Genomic DNA, 9,961 nt, shown 5'->3' on the forward strand with positions numbered 1-9,961 from the left:
ATTACAGCCCGAAACCAAACCTTTTCTGTGGTTCGACTTTTAATGTGAGTTCCGGATAATTAGTGGCCATGAACGTGTGTAACCAGCCCTGTCTGCGTTCATTTTGTCGGCTCACCTAATACATTAATACGACTTTTGGATATTTGGACTGTCGATGAGGCACTACACCACCTTTGGACCATTGCAGCGGTGTATTTAGCTACAAGAGCTGTGATCTACACATCTCGGCAGCATTCTTCCTCTGACCTATCGGAGTGGAGGAACCTTACGTTGGTTTTTTGTAAATTAGTTTCTTTTCGTTTTCATAATTTATCTCACTATTTTATTTTTTATCTGAGAGGTCTTTTTATTTTTACTTGTATTCATTGTTAGTCATCTGTTGTTTATTTTAGTTTTAGTTTTCAAATGTTTAAATTGACCAAATAAATGTTTATATCCGAACCAGCTAGTTGTTTGTTCTTTTTAAAGCCTTCCAACAAAAAGACATAGTCAATTTGAGGTGGCTTTGATACCTCCAAGTGTAGGTCTGCTTAGACGTAAGTAGTAATGTACTCCCATTTATGTTGATTTCTGTTAAACTGTTAATTTAATAGTTTATATGAAATGTGTTACATGGTATTTCCAATGATTTGGTTCATCGACAAAGAAAATCCATGAAGCCGTTCTTGAGATATTCGTACGCAAGGTTAAAATAATTCATATCTGTTGTGTTAACAGAAACAGAACGCAACAGGTGAATGGGCACCAAAACCCATCAATACCTGTCTTTCTACAAAGACCCGCATTTTTTTTCTTGACTTTTCATGGGAGGCTACCCTCTCCATTACATACTCTCCTCCAAGAACATTGGTTGAGATTTCGTTCCACGATGAACGATTACATTCTTATTTACCTCTAAACAAACCCTCACTTCGTATCAATACTTTGGTGGCATAGTAACGTCCTTAGTACAGGTTTTTGAACAGAAAAGCCCCTACTGCGTACGCGTCCGTCTGCTTCCTGGTAATTTTGATTTATGCGGGAACAAATGTAATACTTAGAACTGTTGGATTAACACTATCAAAATAAATAGTAGGTCCACGGTCAATCAGAAAGATTGTATACAAAAAACATAGAACCTTTTGTTATAAAGTCGGGGAGGGGGGAGGGAGTTACTAGTTTGTGGAAGAAAGAGGAAGAATAAAGTGAAGTTTCATTTAAGACCACTTTTCTAAAAAAAAGGGAGTATATGTAATGGCGGATCTACATGTTGGCCACTAGCCGCGAATTGGAGACTTGTACAAATGCTTGGTAAACAAAGGAACCATCCAAGCGCTGTATCCACATGCTATTGTTTTTCAGAGACGCAAACATGGCGAACATACAAGTGGTTTTGAGCCATTCCACTGGAATTGTATTATCTTTATTATAAAAAAAAAGAAAATGAAAGGAGATTAAATGAAATTAAACCTCTTGACAGCTCTCCGTTGCAACTAAACAAAGAATAATGGTGGAGATGCTACACAAGCGCTCTCAAGCCCTTTGATCTGTGTCAAAAAAACCACTCTCGACGGATCGGCAACAAACTTAGACGAACTCGTACCAATCAAGCCAAGCAACCCATCCACATGCGTGAGTTCGCCATGTCTTGGGTATGTAGAGGCACCTTAATAGATGATACAGAAGAGATTAGTGGCGGCGGCGCATGTGTGAGAGTTATTTGGTGTGGAGGAGAAGAAAATCATATGTTTTAATTAACTAAGGTATTGTTGAAATAAAAAAAAAAAAATATTCAAGTTAAGTTTGATAACACTCTCTTGCTGTTCATAGCCGAGTGAGTTAAAGCGCCAATTTTGACTGGCTCATGAGTGCAGCGGAGCCGGTTCGAATCCAGGACATTGGGAGAGGTCGACTTTTATTTCTGTGGCAGCCCTACGAAATGAAATGAAAACCCCACTGGGGTTAGAATAGGAGATTACACTCCCCCCCTCCTATATATTAGAAATGACCAGGAAGTTGTGATTTGACTGAAATTACCTGAGCAGAATAGCTAGCAAAACGTTTTTAAATTGTTGGATGTGAGGTGTAAATTTATATTTAAGATTATCCTTGAGGATGGCTGAAACGTTGGACATTTAAAGAAATAATAAATAGTGTTTTGATACTTAACTTGGATACAAATTATTTTCTCTAAGCAATAAAAACCAGTCTCAAAAAAGTGAAACTTTAGTATATACAAAATAACTAATGTATGTTATGAGATGTTCACATTATGATACGAACTGAAAGAAGAAGATGCAAGAATGTTCTCTCTCCCTCCCTCCAATCCTTTATCCCTCATCCATCATATTAAATAAAACATAAGTTTTATTTTTGATTTGAGAGAGATGGTGTTTTGTTGTCTAAGTGAGATTTTGTGAATCTATCCAATCCTACCCTATTTCCAGATTTCATTATATAGAGAATATTACAGTTGATATACTTCGATCAAGCAAAGCCTGATAGTACGACAGTATATGTTAGTCTCCAAGATAGTAGTGATTGCGGCAGCTTTCAGTTTCACTATTACTGGGACCTCACAGTGATTAGCAATGGTTGCCACTAACATCATATAAACTGGCATTGGCTGTCATGGTTTAGCTTCATATCAGGATTTGCTTGGCAGTCTGTAGTACTATCAACTATCTATGCGTGCGCAATAAATATCTTTCACATGTGTATGGCCCTAAAGGATGTGATTTGTTGATCTTGTTTGGAAAATTACTTCTGTAACATAATGTAACTCATCATGGAGTAACGTAATAACGTATAACTGAAAGATAAATCATAATGCATTCACCAGAATAGAACAATATAATAATAAACAGAAAATTTAAAATAAAAGGAAGATGGTCCTAGGTTACGGTCGAAATAACTAAAATGGTAAATAAACTATTTATTATGAGCTAACGTTTCGCCCCACTTTGTATGACCTTATCATGGCTAAAAAAGATACAAAGAACTAAATTGTGTTACAGAGTAAGAGAATAAGATAACATCAAATAAAAGTGAACTGAGTTCTGAGTTATTTCATTTCATATTATTTTATTCTCTTAATCTATTACATAATCTTCATTATTTGTCTTTTTTTTTAGCCATGATGGAGCCATACAAAGTGGGGCGTTGCATTGGCTCATAATAAATAATTTTTTTTTTCGAATAACCCTTTTAGAGGGTACGATAAATCAACTTTGGTCATGCTTCCTTGGAGCCCACACCTCCTCCTCCTGAGTCCATTTCCATCCACCTGTTGATTTTATCTTTTCCCGAAAACCTGCCTTTTGTATAGTTCTTCGAAATAGTGTTCTATCAGTTATTATCTCTGTGTTCATGCGGATGTTCTTCATGTCATTTTCCTCTTTTTGAAACCATGTGGGTTTGGATTTGTAGTTTGGTACAAATACATCTTTAGGCAGATGGTCCAGGTGCGGTCAAAAAAATCAAATAGTAAATAAACTATTTATTGTAGTTAAAATATTTATTAAATAACTCAAATTGTAAATAAACTATAATAAATAGTTTATTTACAATTTGAGTTATTTTGACCTCACCTGGACCATCTCCCTTTAATTAATAGCACACAGTCAGTCAAAGATATTCCAAAATTTATTATAATTAGTAGATAGTATTAGGCCATGAAATTAATACAATTCTTAAATATTGATACAATTTTATAATATTATATTTTAAACTTGTTAAAGAGGAAAAAATTGAATTATTTCAGATATTTGGGCTTGATACTACTTGTCATTTAAATCCAGCTATTACTTTAACATATATTATTTTTGGCGATGTATCCTTAGTTCTTGGACTTTTTTATATGTTATCTCAAGTATTGGGAGCGATAATAGGATATGCATTGTTAGAGGTAAATTATTTAATCCATCTCAATTTAAATATTATATCATAAAGTATAATATTATAATTTAGTATATTTCATAATAATACAAACACTCATGTAAAGTAATTAACAAAGATACAAAATTTACAACACATCACTGTGTTATTTTTCTATGACTCAGTTACATTACATTATTTTTTTTTTGTTCCTTTGTCATTTTTTCTACTTTTTGTTTTTTCCTAGTGTATCTGTTTTATTCTCTCTATCCAAATCTTGATCTCATATTTTTCTTTTCCAGTAATCTTCAAAAGTATTCAATATATTATACAATTTTTATTTAATTTTATAAACTCATACAGTACGCACATACCAAAAAAATAAATAATAAGAAAACAGAGTTACTAATAAATGAAATTGTAGAAATAAATTAAAACAAAATGGTAATAGTCTCAGTAAAGTTAACAACAAATAAATAAGTTAAAAACTAATCAACATGTTACAAATTAATAAATAGGTTAGGAACAGATAAATAATTTAAGAACAAATTAAGATAAATACTTTAGAAATAAATAATTCTATGGCACAATAGTGTACTCGGTTGAGCACTTTACTGATGGGGCTTTACCTTATCCACTGCTGGGCTATTTCTGCTCCAGTTCTTATCCAGCATCCATCCAACTCTCTTGGTCTGCAACATCCATCCAGCTCTCATCTGGCTATATGTCCTACTGTTCAGTGCATCCTTCCTTGTCTAGATCCATAATTTACTGATAGGCAGTCCTATCAGGGTTCTTCTAGTTACCTCATCGAACCAGACATCCGTAGGGATTGGTTCTCACTACCTCAGGCTGAGTAGTGACTTAACAGGGTCCACTAGCATATAGGTGAAGAAGAGGAGTGTGGAATGTGAAGAAGAGGCTAAATGGCCACTGTTGGTCATGTATGGTGAATCATTCATCATGAATGGACCCTTCATTTATTAAATGCTCTCAAAAATATTTCATATGATAATAGAATTTTATTGCACTACCCTATATATAATAAAGGGCTAGACCCCTCATTTATAATTATGACAAGATAAATTAATCAATTACAATAAAATATATCCATATATTCTCAACATCTTTATTGATTCACTTGAAACTCCAATGTTATGGCCTGGTTGGCAAATCTCAAGGACAATCTATTAATTGACTGTAATAATAAAAACCTCATTAGCTTTTTAATATAATATGACCTTTAAAATTTAAATTTCACAGCCTCACATTACTAATTGAAACCATTACAGGCTATTGTGCTTTTGTCTAATTTAATGTAATCACATTAACGTAAAATATATAAATAAATAAGGGAAAACATATATACTGTTAATTTACTTGCAATATTTTATATTAAATAACCTATTTTATCACTTAAATAAAAAATTGTGCCAGTTGATGAACATTATGTATTTTTCCCCTTATTTATTTGTGTATTATATGTTAATTTGATTAAATTGAATTAGATAAAGACAGTAACCTGCAATGTTTTAATAACTGATGTGAGGGTGTGAAATTTAAATTTAAGGTAGGTTAATTTATAATTAATAATGTTTTTAAAATGCTTAATAATAAGTTTGTAATTAGCTTTCAATAAATAGATGTTCTTGAGAATGGCCAACCAGGCCGAAACATTGGACGTGTAAAAGAAATAAAAATTTTGAGACTATAATTTGGATAGTGTTTTGAATTATTTATTAAAAAATTACTAGAATATTATTTTATTTTAAATATATTTTTGAATTTTCGATACTTGTTTTATCAATTGATTTTTTATAATATCTAGATTTCTTTTTCAGGTGCACTGGTTTGGGCCTTTGCTAGGATCTGGATTTGCAACCGTTCTTTATCATTTAGTATTTTTATCTAAAGAAGATGCAGATGCTAAAGCAGCAGTTTGATTTACTTCTCTTCTTCAAAAGAAGTAATAATCAAATTCCATCCACCTTCCATAATTTCACTTATATTTGTTTCATTATAACTTTGCTAAACACATGTGATTCACAAATTACTGATATAAATTAGTAATTTTGTACTAAAAATCATGACCTCTACTTTGTTTGTGAAGGATTATAAAGACATAATATATACAAATAATTTAATCATATAGTTTCAAATTATGAAGAAGATAGTCAAATAACAACTATTTAATTTAATAGTTAGATAATAAGATACAAAAATCTTATTATCTTACTTTATTAATTACTTTAAGCTATTTAGCTCTGATGAACTCTACAAAGTGTGGCGAAACGTTGGAAAATAAATAGTTGTTAACTATTTTTGTTCTCTTTTGACCATACTCCTGACTACCTTCTTCATAATTTGATTATAAAGATAGATGTATTTATTGGCTTATAATGCAAAGAAACCATCGAACCTAGCCCAATTGGCCTTAAAAGTAGTCCATCAATATTCAAATAAAACAGAGTTAATTAATGTGCAAGATTTTGATTATAATTTTTAACACAACATTTATACTGAAACTAAATACTTCAATTAATCAATACATACATAAGTATGTATATCAATCAATACAATATAATATCTTATATAGCTAAAATTTATATTATCATATAATTTATAATAATAAAACATAAATTTTATACATTTCAACAATAATGATAAATAAATTAATACATCTGTTGAAGAAGTTAACGAGTAAATGCACTGAATAATATGCAATAGACGTTTGTATTATTTTTTAAAAATTAGAGCTAATATTCATGATTGGTATGATTGTATTATTCAGGAAGTAAAAAAAAAAAAATGTGATATTTGAAATGCTATTTTAAAAAATACCAAAATTAATCCTGATTAATTTGTATGCATTAACGTGTCCCATAAATTTCATTCTCTTCGCACTATGAATGGTCATATCTGGATTTGGTTCTATGAAAATGCAGGAATAGCTGTTAGCTCTCTGTCATCGGTTTCAGGCATTCCAGAGCTCTTTTTCAGTATGTATCGTTTGTACCAGTCTCTTTTAAAACTTTCATCCACTGCGTTAAACATGGGTAGTGAAAGGCGACATTACGGGTATTTATGATGTGTTAAATGTAAAATGTTTTAATATATTAAATTTCATAAGTATAGGATTGTGAGCAGCCCTATTTAAAGTCATGTTAAATGTTAAATGCATAAGAGCTCCTAGCGGATTTTTTGAGAAACTTGTTTTATAACCTTTCTTCCAAAACTTCTTGTTATTGGTTACTTCTAAGTTTTGATTAAAGACAAATATTGCAACATGCCTAAAGTGGAAATACTGAGTGACTTATTCATCTTCCAAATTTGTGAGGAAGAGAATCAAGATGTGCTAATTGACAACTGTCATTACATTATTATTATTATTTTCAGCCATTGCTTTATTAGTTTTAAAAACATTCAAAACAATCCAAACATACAAAATCAAAACACAATCAACGAGCAAGTAACCTAACATGACAACAAACAAAACGGTGACAAGCTCAGCTGGTCTGTTGCGTGATGATGAAGACCGCAGCGACCAAAAACGAGGGATACCTTATTAAGGCCATACTTAATGAAAATCAGCGATATAGTGTGCGGGAGAAATTGAATTCCAGTAAGATTCCCAAAACATCAGCTCATAATCACCTAACCACGATGAGATATGCTAATTGCTGCGGAGTTTGGGTTCCAAACAGACCAACCTTATGAATCGCATCTCTACGTGTGATTTGCTTCTTCAGCGACATGAAAAGGATTCGTTTTTGAAGAGGCTTAGAAAATGCACTTGGTTAAAGGCAGTAAGTCTTCAACTGTTGCAAAGGCGGGAATACATTCTAAAATAGTTCTTTTGCCATTTGATGGGATTGGAAAGGCGTAATTTTCTACGAGTTCCTTTCTGAAGATGAAGCAATAAATTCTACAAAATAATATCATCTAGATCAATTGAAAGATGCTATAGGAAAAAGAGAAAAAAGGGCCAGAATTAATGAACCGACGAGTCGTCCTTTTTCATCATGAGAACGCGAGACCACATTGCATTAGCGGTAAGAGAAACGCTCTTACAGTTTGATTGGGATGTTTTACTGTATCCTGCATATTCTACAGATCTAGTTTCATCTGGTTATTACATCTTTCTGGCCTAAAAGAAATTGATATTATAATATATAAATTATGAATTTTTATTGACGGAATGAGAGTATAATAGGCTATAACAAAATAAAACTATTCTTACATTTTTTTTCTTACCCTCTTCATGCATTTCAATAAAATGGAAAGACGAGAATTAAGATAATTAAATTGAGAGATATCTAGAAAGTACTTGAAATCGGAAAAACTGGTTAATGGTCTCACGACGTGAAATCCTCTGCTGTTTTATCCATCTTTATCAATGACTTTCCATTTGCCATCGGTCATTCCCAGTATCATATACATGCGGATGACTTACAAATTTACTTTTCCATCTATCCTCATGATGCCTCAAATGCCGAAAAGACTAATGCTATCGTAATTGTATCTACCTCCCTCCTTAGATCCCAGGACCCCTTAACCTTATCCTAAACAATACCCCAGTCTCATCCATACGTTAGTAAAAAATCTTGGTGTCACTTTTGATCAAGCTTTATCCTGGAAACCACACATTTCCCAACTTTCCCTTCGAACCATAGCTACTCTAAAGCAATTCAATAGAATCCGTTATCTCCTTCAAAGCCGTCAACTCTTAGTTCCCTCTCTTGTTTTCACCCACTTTGACTAAGCTTTAAGGAGCTTACTCAATCGGACCGATACTACCGGGGTTGTTGAGCTACCGTAATCTCCTGCTCTCCTATTACAATATAAGCATTAACTCTTAGTTTCCCCCACTTTGAATATGGCTGCCTGGTATATGGTGGACTCTTGGGTGATTTCAAATCTTAACTTAAACGTCTTTCGAATAGCGCAGTACGATTTATTTTCGGGATCACCAAGGATACGCACATAACCCAATATTACGCTGAGCTGAAGTGGCTCTATCCACCCCTCCGATGCCATATTCAAAGTAATTATTACTCAGCGCCCTTACATATCCTAGAAAACCCGCAATTCAAATTCTCTGTCCAATCCCGTACTAACAGGTCCCGTTTATCCGAAATCATTTTTTACCTGAGCATGTACCAATGTTAGTCAGTTAGTTTTTTAATTTTTTTTTCTTTTTTCTGTGTATATAAAATTATTTATATAAAACTTTAATCTAAGTTTTAATTAAGTGTGGTCACACTGTTTTTGGCTTATATATATTACTGTAAAATTAAAATTACTTTATAATTGTTCTAAAGGTGCCTAGTCCCAGAATAATAGACTATTTTTCATTTTTTAAAATATAATAGCACGCTAAGATATGAGTTTTTAATAAATTTAGAAATAATGTAAAATGTAATTATAGTTGAATGGAGTATATTAGCTTATCACTCGTTTTATGTTTTCTTTTAGGTGTTTACAAATTATTGGCCGCTGTTGCAAACTTCATTCTACTTAATGAAACACTTCAAGTTTTGGTGTATAATATTTTATTATCCAATTTGATTGACTACATTTCATTGGGTAATTACTAGGGAAATTAAAATGTGTCACAATTGTAAATATTTTGTGCTGTTGTAAATGTATTGACCAATAAATGTTTTATATTTGTCGTTAATTATACTTTTCTGTTACAAAAAGAAATTAGAAATTTGTTTCTCAATACAACAAAATCTGTATTTAACATTACAATTTAACTCAGGTGTACATAATGATGTAACTAAAATTCGTATATTTTTCTTTAAATATGATAATAGTTGTATTTGTATTTCTAATTGTATTTTTAGTAGTACTTGTTGAAACATGATTCTTGCCTGAAATAAATAGGAAAAAAAATGTTCTGTTTCTACATTTATCTTCTACCCCGAAAAGGTTCAATTTATATCATATAACTATAAAAAAATAAAGATTTTACATTTAAAGTCAAACTTTGTACAATATTTAACTTAGGTTTACATAATAACTTAACTAAATCTTATATATTTTTCTCTGAATAGGATGATAGTTATAATTCTTCAAATATGATTCTGACCTGAAATAAACT

At 31.8% G+C, this 9,961-nt stretch overlaps 1 long non-coding RNA gene across 1 annotated transcript; it reads left to right on the plus strand.

The window, feature by feature from the left end:
* Window positions 1-5,695: 5,695 nt before the first annotated feature.
* On the plus strand, window positions 5,696-9,535 carry LOC106692350 (uncharacterized). Its single transcript, XR_001344947.2, has 2 exons — window positions 5,696-5,821; window positions 9,331-9,535. It is a non-coding gene; the product is annotated as an uncharacterized lncRNA (long non-coding RNA).
* Window positions 9,536-9,961: the final 426 nt, after the last annotated feature.

This window comes from Halyomorpha halys, unplaced genomic scaffold (genome assembly GCF_000696795.3).
Source record: "Halyomorpha halys isolate HHAL.00 unplaced genomic scaffold, Hhal_1.1 Scaffold12079.1, whole genome shotgun sequence".
Taxonomy (NCBI): domain Eukaryota; kingdom Metazoa; phylum Arthropoda; class Insecta; order Hemiptera; family Pentatomidae; genus Halyomorpha; species Halyomorpha halys.